The sequence below is a fragment of the Vulpes lagopus genome, chromosome 6 (genome assembly GCF_018345385.1).
Source record: "Vulpes lagopus strain Blue_001 chromosome 6, ASM1834538v1, whole genome shotgun sequence".
Classification (NCBI taxonomy): domain Eukaryota; kingdom Metazoa; phylum Chordata; class Mammalia; order Carnivora; family Canidae; genus Vulpes; species Vulpes lagopus.
The window spans coordinates 114973210-114992378 of record NC_054829.1 but is presented as its reverse complement, the minus strand read 5'-3'; the positions used below and the strand labels follow the sequence as shown (position 1 = coordinate 114992378).

At 38.5% G+C, this 19169-nt stretch overlaps 1 pseudogene; it reads left to right on the top strand.

Moving 5' to 3' along the window:
• The first annotated feature begins 9095 nt into the window (after nt 1-9095).
• On the top strand, nt 9096-12501 carry LOC121492718 (annotated as a pseudogene).
• Nucleotides 12502-19169: the final 6668 nt, after the last annotated feature.

Sequence of the window (19169 nt, the reverse complement as noted above, 5' to 3'; positions counted from 1 at the left end):
GCCAAATTAGATAATATGTAAATTGTATATCATTGGTATAATTACACTGATAGAAGCATTTCACTTGGGAATGTTTTCAAAAATTTTTACATAATGTATCAGTTTAGCACGTTCTGCTTTAACAAAATTACCTATTTTAACTCAAGCATATATATAAGATAGTTTTGTTAAGGCCTAAATTATCAGGTGTTTTTTATTGTGCTAAAACTATATCTTGTTCTTATCTTAAAATGTAATCTAACCAATAATTCTGATTTTATAAAACTTGAGCTGCCTCTTCATTAACAAAGTAGAAGTACCCAAGTGTCCAAATAGGGAACAGCCATATTTTTTTTATAAATTTATTTTTTTTATTGGAGTTCAATTTGCCAACATATAGAATAACACCCAGTGCTCATCCTGTCAAGTGCCCACCTCAGTGCCCCGTCACCCAGTCACCCCCAACCCCCGCCCACCTCCCCTTCCACCACCCCTCGTTCGTTTCCCAGAGTTAGGAGTCTCTCATGTTCTGTCTTCCTTTCTGATATTTCCCACTCATTTTTCCTCCTTTCCCCTTTATTCCCTTTCATTATTTTTTATATTCCCCAAATGAATGAGACCATTTAATGTTTGTCCTTCTCCAATTGACTTATTTCACTCAGCATAATACCCTCCAGTTCCATCCACGTCAAAGCAAATGGTGGGTACTTGTCATTTCTAATGGCTGAGTAATATTCCATTGTATACATAAACCACATCTTCTTTATCCATTCATCTTTCGATGGACATGGAGGCTCCTTCCACAGTTTGGCTATTGTGGACATTGCTGCTAGAAACATCGGGGTGCAGGTGTCTCGGTGTTTTATTGCATCTGTATCTTTGGGGTAAATCCCCAGCAGTGCAATTGCTGGGTCCTAGGGCAGTTGTATTTTTAACTCTTTGAGGAACCTCCACACAGTTTTCCAGAGTGACTGCACCAGTTCACATTCCCACCAACAGTGCAAGAGGGTTCCCCTTTCTCCACATCCTCTCCAACATTTGTGGTTTCCTGCCTTGTTAATGTTCCCCATTCTGACTGGTGTGAGGTGGTATCTCAATGTGTTTTGATTTGTATTTCCCTGATAACAAATGATGCGGAGCATCTTCTCATGTGCTTGTTGGCCATGTCTATGTCTTCCTCTGTGAGATTTCTGGAACAGCCTTATTATATTATTCATATTTTAAATGACATACCTCAAATGAAACAAAAACATAGCTGGGTGTTAAAAGTAATTTAATTGCATCAAAAACCATGAATTAAATCAAGTATATACAAATGAACATTAATATCTCTTTCCTGTTTAAACACATTGAAAGAGAAAGAAGGAATTTTCTGAGAGGATTAAAAAAACAGAGAAATGACTATTATGGCCAAGTTCAGCTATTACTTTGAATGGAAAAAATAAAGTAAAGTATATAACATGAGGTGAAAAATAAGCTCAGATTTCAAAAAAAAATGGTATAAATCAAGTCTTGTTATTCATACAATCATCCGTTATTTATATAATAATCGTGAGATGATTTTTGAATACCGATTTTCTTAAGCAAATGAACAGGAGTGAAGTATCCTAGAATTAAGAATAGCCTATTAAATAGCATCAATAGAGTATATAGAGAAATTATTGCAAATAAAGATTCTGAAATACCTTGGTAAAAGAAAACAATCTTCCCCACTTGTTTTCTGAAACATATACAACCAATATGATTAATATTTTAATTACTTAATTGCCAATGTTAGATATGAGTACTGTTTCAATTAAACAAACTACAGTGGTGAAACATCAAGGAAAAATGCCTCACTGTGACTGATGAAGGGAGCCCAGACAGCTAGAAATGATAAGGAACATGAAAATCTTGAAGATATGACTTTTCCATAACTTTCAAATTTGCATTTGATAGCCTTCTCAGGCTCTGAATCCTACAATATGTTAGGGTCTCTGGAAAATAATAACAACTGATTTTTCACATTCTCTTTGGCATTACTGTCATTAGAGATTCCAGGAACAGTGGATTTGCTTTCTTCATCATTCATTTGGGTCTCATACTTTGTAAATTAGATATGTTCATGAAACTGGTCAGAATATACCCCTCTATGTTGCTGACAAGGGTGGCTATCTTATAGGAAATGTTTTATCAATTAAAATACCTTGTCTTCTATAAAGGGCAATATTAAATGCTTTAGAACTTCTGATGTAAAAGGACCTGCTAAATGTTGAGGCTCACAGGACCTAAAGTTTATGTTGTTAATTGTTACAATGTGTTTTCCAAAGGAATTTTCTGGCCCAAACATCAAGTGTTAACTGCTCTTTTCCCACACAAATCCCCATCGTAGATTGTTACATCAGTGAGTCCCAGTGAATCATGACTCATGGCATCCACAAGAGACCTTGTGAGTTCTCTTCCCACATTGACTCTGGCTTGGCTGCTGGGACATATACAAACATAATCAAAAAGCTATGGCTCACTTCTTGGGAATATTGCCAACCTCTATCATGTAAAGAAAGACAGGTTAACATCTTTTAAGGATGAGAGAACACATGAAGAGAGAGACCTAGCCATTCTACGTAAGCTAGCTCTTCATCAACCTAGCTGGACACAGTCCCGTGCATTAGCATAGGCAACACCTGTAGAAGAACCTCCCACCCAACCTATTGAATCATGAGAAATAATTATTGTTGGAATTCTTAAGTTTTAAGGCGGGTTTGTTGTAAAGTAGCATAATACATTCAGAAACTAGTATATAGAAAGGGATTTTTACTTTAAAAAACTATAGGCTTTGAGACTAGGCACTGGGTATATAGGTTGGAAAAGTGGCAAGTAAGCTGCTGGCAGAAGCTGGAGGATTGGCAGACAAATTTTAATGGATGCTGAAAAAAATGTTGAGGAAACTGCTACTGTAAGTTTGAAAAATGGTGATCTGTGTTTTTTCATCATAAAACAATTTCGTGACTGTCCCTGTAGTAAAATGGAAGTTAGAAAATTTGTACCTAATAAACTTGTGGATCTAGCTTAAGGAGATTTCCAATGAAATGATGACTTCTTTGTGTATGACATGAAAAGAAATGAACTAAGAAAGGATAGTTAAGTTTGCAAATAATTCAGAAGAAATATATATCCAGGTCTTGCCGGGTTGAGGAAAATAGAAAGGTTTTACATTTCTAATCTCTCCAGCCAGGGCTTTTTCTTTAGCCAGCAGAGTAATAAACAGCCTTTCTCAAAGTAAGAGACAGCCTTAGGGGAAAAAATCAAATCAGAAATGTTGTCTATAAAAGCCTTCCTTAAGAACTCAGAAGGACTGAAGATGGTGCCTCATAGGCCCCCAGTTCACCTAGACAAAAAACATTTCTAGGAATACTAAGAACGTTGTGCCATGGCACTTTGTCATTCCATGCAAAGTACAGAAACATGTGTCTGAAAAAGAATTATTGATGTGGCACTGGGGACACGGAGTAAGTTTCAACTAGATTCATAGAATATCCAAAGAGCATCAGCTTGGATTAAAAGGGACTGTAGTCAGTTCAAAATGAAAAAGCATCTGGACACCAACATTCTATGGGAAGGAAACAGACTGGAAAAACTATTCAGTTATTCAAAAATTTCAAACACAGGCCATTTCCTATGGAAAAGGAAAGACCTCCCTGAGGATAGAACCCAAGAAGGAAAACGATTGATGAGAATCACTCTTATAGAACAGACCCAGACTGTAATCAAGAAAAGTACCTAGGCCAGCAATGGAAGCTCTGACAGCATGTGTCCAGCTGGATTTCAGAATTTTCAAGGATTTGCTGTGTGCCTCATTCCAAATTTGTCATCTGTAAATGGAGACCATTTTATTTTCTTATAAGACTAGTGAAGTTATCTATTTCATCTTGGGTGAGTTTTAGTAGTTTATGGGTTTTGGATAATTGGTCAATTGGACAATTTTATCTAAGTTGTTCACTTTTTAAAAATATTTTATTTATTTATTCATAGAGACACACACAGAGAGAGAGAGAGAGAGAGAGGCAGAGACACAGGCAGAGGGAAAAGTAGGCTCCATGCAGGGAGCCCGACGTGGAACTCCATCCCAGGTCTCTGGGATCACGCCCTGGACTGAAGGCAGCACTAAACCGCTGAGCCACCCAGGCTGCCCCTAAGTTGTCAAATTTATGTGCATAGTTGTTGAGAGCATTCTTTTATTATTGTTTTAATATCTTGGAGTAGTAATGATATCTTCTCCCTCATTCCTAATGTTGATAATTAGTTTATTTTTTCCTCTTTTTCGTGGTTAGTCTTGCTTAGGAGGTTAACAATTAGATTGATTTCTTCAAAGAACCAGGTTTCATTTATTTATTATTTATTTATTTATTTATTTATTTATTTAAAATTTTCCGTACTGTATTTCATTAATTTCTGCTCTTACCCTTCCTGTTTTCTTCCTTCGGCTTGCTCTGGAATAACTGCTCTTCTTTTTCTAGTTGCTTCTGGTAAAAGCTTAAATTACTGATTAGAGACTTTTTTTCCCTAAAAAGGCATTTAATGCTGTAAATTTGCCTCACATTCCACAAATTTTGATATGTCATATTTTTATTCAGTTCAAAATATTTGCTAATTTTCCTTCAGACTCACTTTTTAGCCTGTGATTTGTTTAGACGTATGTAGATTAATTTTCCACTACTTGAAGACTTCCTGTAACCTTTGTATTGTTGGTTTCTTGAGCCAGAAAAATACTTTGTATGGTTTCAGTTTTTAAAACTTTTGTAGTACTTGTTTTATGATCTAAGGTATGATATGTCTTGAAGAATGTTCCATGTACACTTTAAAATATGTATTCTGTTGTTGGGTGGAGTCAGTTCTATAGAGTCTATAGTTAAACCTTTGGTTAGTGATGTTAATTCTTTTGTAGCCTTCCTGATTTTTTCTGTGCTAGTTCTGTTTATTATGAGAGAGAAGAATTGATGTCTCCAATTACTGTTGTGGATTTGTCTTTTTCTTCTTTCAGTCTTGTCAATTTTTGCTCTATGTATATATGATGATTTACTATTGGGTGCATACTTATTTAGGAATGTTTTGGCTATTGGGGGAATTGACCTTTTTATTCTTATGTAATATTCCTCTGTATCCTTTAGAACTACATCACCAGATTTTTTGGGTCTTCAATTTACAGACAGTGGATTGTCAAACTTCTTTGCCTCTATAACTGATGAGCCAATATCTTAACAATAAATCTCTTACTAATAGAGAAAGAGAAAATATGAGAATGAGGTTTCCTCTTGATTCTGTTCTCTAAAAAAACCCCATTAATACAATATTCTCTTTCTTTGTTGAACATTTCTGTTTTTCCATTGTCTTCGGTAGTGCTCATATTGCTAACCTTAAGATTATTCCAACATCTGTCATGTTGGCATTGCATCAGTTCATCTTCTTTTCCCATATGAGTTGAAATTTTCCTGGTTATTTGTTTTGTAATTTTGCATTGTATCCTGGTCATTTTTAATATTATGAGACTTTGGGTATTGTTTAAATCCTGCGGAGAATGTTGATGTTTTTGTTCAATCAGGCAGTTGAATTGGTTGCATTCAGGTCACAAGTTCCAATCTTCCTTGGAGGCTATAGTTTCAACTTTAGTTCCAAATCAGTTTTCAAATGTTTTGCAGTGCTTTTTGCAGTGCTATTTGGATCTACTTCATATGTGTGCCACTCTGTAGTCAATCTTGGACCTGTGTGGTAGCATATCATTATTTCAGCTCTTAAAGTTTTTGCCACATGAAGTAGGATCAGATCAAATTCACAGTTTAGGAGTAGCCCCAAGAGTTCATAATCAACTTTATGAGGTTGCTTTTCTGAGTTCTTGTCTTTTCACAACGTTTCTGGTCTTTCCAGTTCCCCAGAGCTCCTCATTTTGGTCTCCAACTCCATATTACCCCACTCTGCTGTGTACTTCTGCTTCTGCAACTTCATGTACTTCCACAGCCAATTCCCAGGACAAAGGAAGAAGCAGTAAGAGAGGAGTTGGACACTAGTCTTGTTATGGAAGCATCTACTGAAAAGGGAGCACATTTTTATTCTCTCAGGGTTTTGGCTCCTGTAGTTCCCTTTTTCTGGCTGTGTCTCATCACCATGGGATTACTTAGGGGATGGAATATGAGAGAACAGAAGGAAAAAAAGGAAAAGGGGGGATTTTCATACCCTCTCTGAGTTTTATATGTTTCTTTTCCTGCTTTGTGCACCAGAACTAGTGGGCTTCTTTTTGCCCTCCAATGCCCACTTTATTTGTTCAGGGATATCGGGGGGGAGTAAAGTACTATACCCACCATAGATTTATTCAGACTTGAATTCTGATCTTCTTTCCTAATCCACTTGCTATCATTTATGTTTCAGATTTTTCAAATAGCTGTTCCAGACAGTCTGTCCAGGTTTGATAGTTATATTCAGTGAAAGAGGTACTCTCATTCCATTTTACCTAGAAAAAGAATCCCTTTCCTCTCTTTGAAGGGGAGTGTCTATTGCAGTCATCTACCCCTATCTCACTATTTCATACTGGGTTAATGGGAATAGATACCTTGTCCTTTTGTTCAGATCTCTGGATAAAGAAGAGTTGCATGTAGGGATCCTCAATCACATATGCGCCAGATACAGATCATGAAATTATGGACTCAAAGACCAATGCCAGCCACATTTTCTCTAATAATCTAATGCCTGTAACTTTGGTTCAAAGACTCCCCATTGTCATGAATGAACTTTTCTTAGATCTACCTAGAGTCTGAGGCCCCTACCACCCAATTCCTCTTTCTTACTTCTTTCAGAGGAAGAAGTGACCTGACCACAATCTGAATGTGCTCCATGCCTCCTCTAGCTATCTCCTTCTCTTTCTTTCACATTTTCTCTAAATCTAATACCTGTCTCAATCCATCCCGAAAACTGCTTATGGGAAGACAGAAAAGAATACAAATTGTGGTAAACTGTTACTTGATGTAGCATGCCTCTCAGTATCTAACCCCTTGTGTAGTCCACCATAGTAGTCAGAGTTCTTCAGAAAAACAGACCAAAAGGATATATACTTAAGATTTAAGTATATACCTAAATAAATATATATAATATATATATATATTATATATATTTATTTTAAGGATTTAACATTTACAAAGGAACATCCATAGCTGGATTTACCATCCTGGAGGTATGTCTTCTATTGCCATTGAGTGTGTGTGAATATGTGTGTACTTATGCATACACATAAAAAGCTTTATACAGAAATGTCCTAAGAGAGTTTTAGTAATTCTAATCGTTTTCTTAGATTTTTATCCCTGGAAAAATTATAATGGTCTTAAAATGAGTTTTATTTACTATATTTCAGAGAGCTAAAGGTTTAAGAGTATCTTTTAAAATAACTGACAAGATCCAGCCCATAGAGGTTGGCTCAAATTATTTTTTTAAGATTTTATTTATTTATTGGTGAGAGCAATAGATCATGAGCAGGGAGAGGGGCAGAAGGAGAAGGAGTAGCAGGCTCCCCGCCGAGTAGAGAGCCTAATGCAGGGTTTGATCTCAGAACTGCGAGATCATGACCTAAGCCAAAGGCAGACACTTAACCAACTGAGCCACCCAGATGCCTTGGCTCAGATTATTTTTAATGTCCTTTCCATGTGCTGTATGACAGTGGATTTTACAACTTGAGAGAATTTGGGTAAACAGAATTTACCTTACAAAATTTAAGTGGAGAACTCCTCAACTATTTCTCACTAAGAAAATTGCAATTTCTAAAGTCTTTATTTTTTAATTTAATGTAGCACTTCATTAGTTAAAAGAAAACTGCTCAAAGAGTTGCTGGTTTCTAATACTGAGATTCCATAGAAAACAAAATATACTAAATTCTAGAGCAACTACCATTACCAGAACTAATCTTGCCAGTGTGTTGAGTGGTTGTGGTTATTTCTAGCCCCATTTCCAGAAGTCATCCTTCAGCACATACTTGCCCAGGATTTCCTGATAAACCATCAACTTAAATATACACATACTACAAACTTCCATGATATTGATCATTTTTACAGTTTTTATTTTTTAAATTTTATTTAAATTCAATTTGCCAACATATAGTATAACACCCAATACTCATCTTATTGTAAGTTTCTAAACAATAGCTATTTTTAATTAGTGTCAACTAATCTAGAAGGTATTGTAAATATTACTGGCAATTTGGGGATACCCTGCAGGATAACCTGCATTTTGAAGTCATGGAGTCCAAAACAGCCTGGAGTTTTTGCCTCTTGTGGTAGAGCTATGTGTGCTGCTCCAGTTGCTTCCCATCTGCAGGTAGCATTTAATTGTGAAATGGGTTATACTCCTTAGTTCTTATCATACTTCTCTTCTGCTGACTACCCTATGCCAAAGTAATGGCTGTAACCAAAATGGAAGTTAAATTGGTCCATTTTGTTCCAGTCTAGCATATTAACTCAAGTATGACTTGAATGTATCTTTCAGATATAAGTGCAAATGAGCATAAGTATAATATTATTGATCCTATAGCTACTCAGTGTTAACTCAGCAATGAAAGAGAGCAGTGGCAGAGGTTTCCAAAATATAATAATTCCAAAATAAAATCATTTGTAATGTGATTTCTATCTTTGTATACAATTGGATATAACAAAATTGACTCTATTGGGAACGGAAAGGGCTGAAACAACCCACTATAGAAGGCGGGTAGAGAGGGGAATGATACATGAGAAGTTTCCAACAGGTATATACTATACCATTCTGAGAGTCTGGCAATAAATGTTTAGGGCACTCATGTTGTGGTACAGATTGGAAGCAGCATAAGTAACATTAATACTATGCAGATAGGCAGAGCCTAGCGACAGGAGTCTGGGAAAAGATTGAAAGCCAGTTAGCTTCATGGAATTGTGCTGAACTGCAAGGAGCAGATCCCCAGATGCTGAGTTAAGGTTCAAGGACAGTGTGTCAACAGCTAAGGCAGGAAAGATTAGCTGGAGTTTATGTAGACAGTGTCCTGCTAAAATGAGGCAGAAACGGTTTAGTCCTTCAGATTCAGCAGATGCCATATCAGGCTTGAGTCTCTGTGGCCATCTCTCGCCTACACCATGCCAGATGCCACGGTCTCTGGGACCTGCTTCATCCTAAGAACCTGCATGTATGGAGATCAGTGTCTGAGCTGTTGTTCAGAACATGCAGCAGTGAGATATTGCAAATCTTTGCAGTTGCCACGACTGATTTCATATGAAGGATGATTCGGTTTAGTCCTTGGCCTCTCAGAGCATCCATCTAGGTCATGCACTTTCAAAGCTCAAAGTATAAGTTTCCCAACTGTCTAAATATTATATTTTCATCCCTGTAATGCTCTGAATCATCTTGTTTCCAATGCAGCCCACACTATTCACCATCAGCCACCCCAAGGCCCTGCGGTATACTGCCCTAACCATTCTCCTGTATCTTCTGCTACTGTCTCTGTTGTCATCAAGCTCTCCTCTAGCTTTTGGTTTCTTCTGATTTTGTCCTTCATCCTCCAATTTGGCTGATACATGTCCACTTGAGTGATGGATGCTTTTTCTCTCATGTCTCACAAACCTCAGAGCCAGTGGATGGGACTGGAGCCAAGGAAGGCAGTGTTGGTTAAACATTTGAAAATCAAGGTAACTCACCATTCACCAAAGAAAATCAATGTAATCTACCATGTAAAAAATAAAAATGAAACTATCATCTCAATAGACCCCGAAAAAGCATTTGATGAAATTCAACATCAATATCTGATAAAATTCTTGGCAAACTAGAAATAGAATGGGCTTTTCTCAATCTGATATAGACCATAAGCAAAAATCAATAGCTAGCTAGCATCATACTTCATGGTGAGAGACTGAATGCATTTCCCCTGAGATCAGCAATAAGATAGGATGTCTGCACTTACCACTTCTATTCAATATTGTGTTAAAGGTTCTAGTCAGTGTCACTCATAGACAGGAGGATCATCTATATAGGAAACCTAATAGAATCTACAAAAAGCATTCACTAATAAGTATGTTCAGCAGGTTTGTAGCATACAAGATCACTATACAAAAATCAATTCTAGGGATCCCTGGGTGGTTCACCGGTTTAGTGCCTGCCTTTGGCCCAGGGCATGAACCTGGAGTCCCGGGATGGAGTCCCACATCAGGCTCCCTGCATGGAGCCTGCTTTCTCCCTCTGCTTGTGTCTCTGCGCCTCTCTCTCTCTCTCTATCTCTGTGTGTCTCTCATAAATAAATAAATAAAATCTTCAAAAAAGAATCAGTTCTATCCCCATATACTAGGAATAATCAGAAATGGAATTAAAAATGAAACTGAAAGCAGCATTAAAAATACAAAATACTGGGATCCCTGGGTGGCGCAGCGGTTTGGCGCCTGCCTTTGGCCCAGGGCGCGATCCTGGAGACTCGGGATCGAATCCCACGTCGGGCTCCTGGTGCATGGAGCCTGCTTCTCCCTCTGCCTATGTCTCTGCCTCTCTCTCTCACTGTGTGCCTATCATAAATAAAAAAATAAAAAATAAATAAAAAAAAATACAAAATACTTTGGGAGAAATCTAGTAAAAGATGTGCAAGATCTGAAAACTATAAAATATTGCTAAGTGAAATTTTAAAAGACCTAAGTAAGTGAAGAGATATGCTTTGTTGATGGATTGGAAGACTCCGTATTGCTAAAATGACAATTTTTCCCAAATTGATCTATAGATTCAACACAATCCTGTCAAAAATTTCAATAGGCCATTTGGGTTTTCTTTAAGTAATTCTAAAATTCATATAGAAATGCAGACGATCAGGGGTGCCTCGGTGGCTCAGTTGGTTAAGGATCTGACTCTTGACTTTGGCTCAGGTCATGAGCTCAGGGTCCTGGGATTAAGCCCCAAGTGGGAAATATGCACTCAGCAGATTTTCTCTCTCCCTCTCTCTCTGCCCCCCCCCCACCCAAGCTCTCTCTCTCTCTCTCCAAAACAAAACAAAACAAAACAAAAAAACTTTAAAAGTAAATAAATAGGGAGAGGGGGCAGCGCCAGGACCCGGCGGAGCCGGTGCGGCGGTAGCAGGGGCGCCAGGCTGCGCGCAGGCCCAGGACTCCGGTGAGGACCCAGCCCCCGTCGGCAGGGCAGACCTATGCAGTGCCCCGCATCCAGCCGGACCTGTGGCGGGGGGAGGCCATGCAGCAGATGGCAGATGCCCTGCAGTACCTACAGAAGGTCTCTGGAGACATCTTTAGCAGGATCTCCCAAGGAGTAGAGCTCAGCCGGAAGCAGCTGCAGGCCATTGGGGAGAGGGTCTCCTTGGCCCAGGCCAAGATCGAGAAGATTAAGGGCAGCAAGAAGGCGATCAAGGTGTTCTCCAGTGCCAAGTACCCAACTCCAGAGCGCCTACAGGAGTATGATTCCATCTTCACGGATGCCCAGGACCCAGGACTGCAGAGACGCCCTGGCCATAGGATCCAGAGCAAGCACCGGCCCCTGGATGAGTGGGCCCTGCAGGAGAAGCTGAAATACTTCCGTGTGTGTGAACACCAAGCCAGAGCCTGAGGATGAGGCCGAGGAGGGGCTTGGGGGTCTTCCCAGCAACATCAGCTCCGTCAGCTCGTTGCTGCTATTCATCACCACTGAGAACCTGTACAAAAAGTATGTCTTGTTGGACCCCCTGGCTGGTGCTGTAACAAAGACCCATGTGATGCTGGGGGCAGAGACAGGAGAAGCTGTTCGATGCCCCTTTGTCCATCAGCAAGAGGGAGCAGCTGGAGCAACAGGTTCCAGAAAACTACTTCTGTGTGCCTGACCTGGGCCAAGTGCCTGAGATTGATGTGCCGTCCTACCTGCCCGACCTGTCGGTCATCGCCGATGACCTCACGTGCAGTGCTGACCTGGGCCCTGGCATCGCCCCCTCCGCCCCTGGCACCATTCCAGAGCTACCCACCTTCCACACAGAGGTGGCTGAGACTTTCAAGCCAGACCTGGAAGATGGGGTACTAACAGCACCTCCGCCGCCACCACCACCCCCACCTCCCCCAGCCCCAGCTGTGCTGGTCGGCGCTCTCCCACCCCCACCCCATGCCATAGCCTCCCCTGGCCAAGATGCCAGGGAGGACAGCAGTGGCAGTGTGTCTCCTTCAGCTACCACTCAAGGAGCTCCAAAGGAAGTGGTGGACCCCTCCAGTGGCCGGGCCACCCTGCTGGAGTCCATCCGCCAGGCTGGGGGCATAGGCAAGGCCAAGCTCCGGAGCGTCAGGGAGCGGAAGCTGGAGAAGAAGAAACAGAAGGAGCAGGAGCAAGTGAGAGCCACAAGCCAAGGTGGGGACCTGATCTCGGATCTCTATCAAGCTGGTCATGAGGCATAAAGGGATCTCTGGGAAAGGACCTGTGACGGGAGCCAGTGAGGGGCCAGGAGGAGGCCTTCGCCCGAATGTCAGACTCCATCCCACCTCTGCCTCCCCCACAGCAGCCACCTGAGAGGAGGATGAGGATGACTGGGAATTCTAGGGGCTCCGCTACCCTTTCCCACCAAACTCAGGTTTAGTTACTGCCCTCACATGGACACAGCGGGGTGAGCTGCCTGGCCTGCAGGTCTCTTGGCCCCTGCTTCCTGTGGAGGACTGTCCCAGGCCTGTGCCTTAAGGAGCTAGGTGGCCAGCTTCTGAGGCCAGGTGGCCGGGAGCAGGGAGCACTTGTTCTCTGCCTGTGGTCTCCTCCAGCTACAGACTGAAATGAATACATGAATCAATAAAGAAGTATCATGCAAGAACCAAGTGTAAAATAAATAAATAAATAAATAAATAAATAAATAAATAAATAAATAGAAATGCAGATGATCAAGAAAAGCCAAAACCGCTTTGAGGATTAAAATGAAGGACTTTAATTTCAAGTCAAAGTAGTCAAGAAAATACAGTATTGACATAAGCATTAGACAAGCAACAGCATAAAAGACAAAGTCCAGAAATAGACTCACACGTATATTAAGGATCGATTTTTCAAGAAAGATTCAAAGGAAATTCAGTGGAGAGAGTGTTGTCTTCCCAGCACGTGGTGCTGGAACAATTGGACATGCACAGAGAATCATGTGAGTGAAACAGCTCAAAGGCAGATTGATACATTTGACTTTATTGGAGACTGAAAGGCCATGAACAGGGAAGAGGACAGCGTTGCCATCCTTAGTATGGTTTTGAGAAATGGTGAGCAACTCCTGGAAAACTTCCAAACACATGGAAGAGCAAAATAAAACAAGGCAGTCATATCTCAAGTGGCAGTTATGTTCCTGGAAAAGTTAGTATATATTAAAGCTATACGAAATGATTCGTGTTTGTAGATAAGATGAAATTAGGCTCAGATAATTAGAATAGTGGCTGGTGCATAATGTACATCCCATAGAGGTTATTGAACAAATTAAAGAAAGGCTGCGTTCTCACTAACTTCTTGGGACACCTCTTCCACTTTAAACTTTCTCAAGGGCAGCCCCGGTGGTGCAGCGGTTTAGCGCTGCCTGCAGCCCGGGGTGTGATCCTGGAGACCCGGGATCGAGTCCCATGTCGGGCTCCCTGCATGGAGCCTGCTTCTCCCTCTGCCTGTGTCTCTGCCTCTCTCTCTCTCTCTGTGTGTGTCTCTATGAATAAATAAATAAAATCTTAAAAAAAATAAATAAACTTTCTCAAAAGCTGTGAAAGGTAATGGTGAGATGTTTCAGATCTCAATCACTTATTTAGGGACATATTTTACTCTGGGAAAACCAACCTCCCTGATTTACCTTTCCTACAATGTTATAAGCTGTAAGAGCAGGGATTGCCAGTCCTGAGCAATAGCTCTGGGTTAATCTCCCCACAGAAAAACCTGCCCTTTACCCTGCAGGGAGACACTACTCCCTTCCACTGAAAGACAGCACATTTCAAAATAATAGGAAACCTTCTTAGGAGTAAGATGTAGAGCTCTATTAAATTTGATTGATTGGTTTTCACTGTAATTACTCACTTAATTTACTCACTAATTTACTCACTTGTCCAGAGTGTCCTCAGCCTTTTCCTGCCACGAGCCCATGCTCACTTGCAATTTGTTCGGCTGCCTGCTACAGGAAGTAAATCAGAATCATTAACAAACTTCAGCGTATTTCAAACAAAATCTCCCCTTGAATATCAACTGTATCAACTTTCATATTAACTATAATTATTTTGATCATCTTGGTCCCCATCTCGAACAATGTTTGAAGACTAATTTCACTACTTCTTTGCCATTTCTATACAACTACCAAATTCGATAAAAGACAAAATACGCAAGAATCCAGAAAAATAAATTGTATTGTTGAGCAGTGCATTTAATACATCTTACGGGGGCACCACCAGTTCTGAAAATATCACAACCACCTAGTGGAACCTGGAAGCTCCTGACAAGATAAGGTGTGGAGTTAGTGGGGAGGCGGAGGGACCTCTGGATGTATATTTTAGCAAGAGTAAATATTGATACAAGCTTTCAAAACATAACATCTTTTTTCTTTTTCTCCCAGTTTTAGAAATAATTGACATGTATCACCACGTAAGTTTAAGGCATAGGGCATGATGGTTTGATTTACATATACTGTGAAATGATTACCACAAGAGGGTCAGCTAACATCCATCTTCTCCTTAGGTAAGAAAATAAAGAAAAAAAATTTCTCCATGTAATGACAATTCATGTAATTTACTCTCTTAATTTTCTGCATATGATTCAGCAGTGTTAATTACAGTCATTGTGTGGTACATTAGATCCCTAGGCCTTATTTATCTTATAACTGGAAGTTTGTATCTATTGATCACCTTCCTCTAATTCCCCCTCCCCACCTGTTCCACCCTAAGTAACAAGAAGTCTGATATCTTTTTTTCTATTAGTTTAAATTTGTTTTCTTTTAGATTCCACATATATGTGAAAACATACCATATTTATCTGTTTCTGTGTGATTTATTTCACTTAGCATAGTGCCTTCAGTGTCCACCAAAGTTGTCACAAATGGAAAAATTTCCTTATGACTATAATTAACACACCTCATGACTACAGCTTTATAGTATAGTTTGAAATCCGGAAGTATGATGCCTTCTGCTTTGTTCTTTTTTCTTAGGATTCCTTTGGTTATTTGGGGTCTTTTGTGGTTCTATATAAATGTTAGGAATGTTTTTTCTACTTCTATAAAATATGCCATTGAAATGGTTCTATGGATTATATTGAATTATACTGATGGTATTTGGTGATATTGACATTTTAACATCAATTCTTCCAGTCCATTAGCATGGGATAGCTTTCTATTTATTTGTGTCTTTGTCAATTTATTTCATCAATATCTTAGTTTTCAAAGTAGAGACCTTTCATCTCCTTAACTAAATTTATTTGTAAGTATTTTTTTGTTCTTGAAGCCATTATAAATGGGATCAACTTCTCTATTTCTTTTTCAGAAAATTGATCCTTAGTGTATGGAAACACTACTGATTTTTGCATGTTAGTTTTGTATCCTGCAGCTTCATTGAATTTATTGACTAGATCTAACAGTTTTTTGGTTGTGTCTTTAGGACTTTCTCTATATAAAATTGTGTCATATGCAAATAGAGACAATTTTACTTCTTTCTTTCCAATTCTGATGCTTTTTATTTCGTTTTCTTACCTAATTGCTCTAGCTGGGACTTCTAATACTATGTTGAATAGGAATGGTGAGAGTGGGCACACTTGTCTTATTCCTGACCTTAGAGGAAAAGCTTTCAACCTTTTACTATTGAGTAGTATATTATCTGTGTGTTTATCATTTGGCTTTTATTATTTTGATATATATTTCTTCTGTGCCTAATTTGTTAAGAATTTTTTATCATGAATACATGTTGAATATTATCAAATGCTTTTTCTGCATCTATTGAAGTCCTCATATGATTAGTTTCTTTCATTCTATTGATATGATGTATTACATGGATTTATTCATGTATATTGCACCATGCTTGCTCCCCAAATCCCACTTGATCATGATGTATGATCCTTTTAAGTGCTGCTGAATTCAGTTTGCTAATATTTATTGAGTAATTTTTAAAAAATCTATATTCATCAGGAACATTGGCCTGTGGTTTTCTTTTTTAATAGTTTTGTTTGTTTGTTTTTGTTTTGGTATCAGGATAATGTTGGCCTTGTAAAATGAGCTTGGAAATGTTCCCTCCTCTTAGATTTTTTTGGAAGAGTATGTGAAGGATTGGTGTTAATTTTTAAAATGTTGGTAAATTCATCCATGAAGCTGTCTGGTCCTGAGCTTTTCTTTGTTGAGAGATTTTTTTATTACTGATTTAATCTCCTTATTAGTAATTGGTCTATTCACAATTTGTATTGCTTCCCAGTTAAGTCCTGATAAGTTACATGTTTCTAAAGAATTTTTCCATTTCTTTTATGTTGTTCCATTTTGGGGCATATAGTTGTTCATAGTAGCCTCTATGGTACTTTATTTTTCTTATATTCTGTATCAGTTATAATGTCTCCTTTTTCATTTATAATTCTGTAAATTTTCATCCTGGCTGTTTCTTCCTAGGTTAATCTAGCTAGAGGTTTGTCACTTTTGTTTATACTTTCAAAGAACCAACTCTTAGTTTGGTTAATCTTTCCTGTTGTTTTTATATTTTTTATTTCATTGATCTCTTCTCTAATAATTATTATTTTCTTTCTTCTAACTTTGGGCTCAATTGGTTGGGTTTTTTTTTTTTCTACTTCATTAAGATAAAGAGTTGGGTTGTTATTTGAGTTTTTTCTTGCTTCTGAAATATAGGTATTTATTGCTATGAACTTCCCTCTTATAACTATTTTTATGGCATCCCCCCAAGTTCTGGTATGTTGTGTTTCCATTTTTGCTTATCTCAATAAAGTCTTTTTTATTTCCCTTTTAATTTCTTCTTTGACCTATTGGTTGTTCAGGAAGTTGTTGTTTAATTTCCATGTGTTTGGGATTTTCCATTTTATTCTTGTTACTAATTTCTAGTTTTATGCCATTGTGGTCAGAAAAAATACTTGACATGATTTCAATCTTTTTGAATTTGCTAAGACTTGTTCTGTGTCCTAATATATGGTCTATCCTAGAAAATGTTATGTGTACTTGAGAAGAATGTATGATCTGTTGTTGGATAGAATGTTCTATATATATTTTTTAGGTTCCTTTTGGTCAATTGTGTTGTTCAAATCTGTTGTTTTCTTATGGATTCTCTGCTGGATTCTCTGCAGAGTGTTAATGTCCCCAGCTCTTGTATTACCGGGGATTTTTTTTGTTTTCATTTTGTTCTGTTTTGTTTAGTTCTGTTAATTTTTGCTTTATATATTTAGGTGCTCCAATGTTGGGCACATAAATATTTACATTTTTTTAAAGATTTTATTTATTTATTCATAAGAGACACACACACACACACACACACACAGAGAGAGAGAGAGAGAGGCTGAGACAGAGGCAGAGGGAGAAGCAGGCTTCATGTAGGGAGCCTGATGCGGGATTTGATCCCGGGACTCCAGGATCATGCCAAGAGCCCAAGGAAGGTGTTAAACCGCTGAGCCACCCAGGAATCCCCAATATTTACAATTGTTATGTTGATGTATTGACATTTTTATCATTGTATAGTGACTTTGTCTCTTTTTACCATTTTTAAAGTCTATTTTAATAAGTATAGCCACCCCTGCCATTTTTTGTTGTCATTGTTGTTACCATTTGCTTGAAATGTCTCTTTCCATCCCTTTACTCTCAGTCTATGCATGTCTTTAAGGCTAAAGTGAGTCTCTTACAGGCATCATATTGTTGGATTTTTTAAAATCAATTCAGTCATTCTTTGTCTTTTAATTGGAGCATTTAATCTTATATTTAAAGCAGTTTTTGATAGGTAAGACTTACTTGCTGTTTTGTTGTTTTCTGGTTGTTTTGTAGATACGTTCTTCCTTATTTCATATGCTATTTTCTATTGTTGTGTGTTTTGATGTCTTTTGTTATCAGTATACTTCAATATGCTTTGACTTCTTTATTGTGTTTTGTGTAATTTGTACAAGATTTTCCCTTGTGGTTATCATTAGGCTTATATAAAATATTTTAAACTTATGATACCCTATTTTAGACTGATAACTACTTAATTTCAATAGAATTCCTAACGTTACACTTTTGACTTCTCTTGCCTCCCACATTATAGGTTCTTGCTGTTACACAGATACACATACACACACACACACACATTTTATAAATATTGTGTAAATATGATAATAACAGATTATCATAGTTCTGGTTATTTTTGCTAACTTTGTGGATTTTTATTAAAACTAGAATTGTAAGTGAATATGCACCATTGTCACCACATTACAGTGTTATATTTTCTTATAATTTACTAAATTTCCTTAAGATTATTATTCTGAATTCTTTGTTTAATAGCTCATAGAAAAAAAAATAGCTCATAGATCATCCTTTCTTTAGGTCAGTTACTGGAGTTTTATTAATTTCTTTTAGTGGTATCATATCTACCTGATTTTTTTTTTTATCTTTGATTCTTATGTTGGTATCTGTACATTTGAGTAATGGGGCTTCTCTTCCATACTTTACAGGTTTGATTTGGCAGAGACAGTTCTTCACCTGTCAGATCATTTTGCCAGTGTGTCTTCTGGTAATGTCATTAAGCATGAGGGGCTTGCTCTTATGCTCTGTTTTGGGGCAAGGCCACTGTTCAAACTCTGAGGAGAAGGATGGGGGCAAGGGGTTGAAGCGTGTGCCATTGGCTGTGAACAGTTGCACAGAGTTTGCTGGTCTGGTTTTCTTCCCAAGTGAGACTGTGGAGTGAGCTCCATGGTTGCTTAGATTTTCTGATTAGGCTTCTTAGATGGTCAGGACTGGGTAACTATATTCAGTAGTACATGGGGACTATTCATTAGCCTTCTTAGGCAAGGCAGCAGGCTAGAACCCAGGGCCTGTACCACTCATTGTTTGGAGACTCCAATCAGGCCAAAGTGTGCGCTGAATTCTCCAGTCAAGTGAGCCCACTAATTTTGTTCTGCAAATGGGGGAAGCCTTGAGCTGTGCTCTATGGACTATGAAGCTTCCTTTGTGCTCAGGTTAGGCTCTCCAATTAGACAGGCTGAAGGCTGTATTCAGTGATGATCAGGGTTACAAATTAGATTCCCTGCCTCATCGTAGAGTGAGAAGCAGCTGT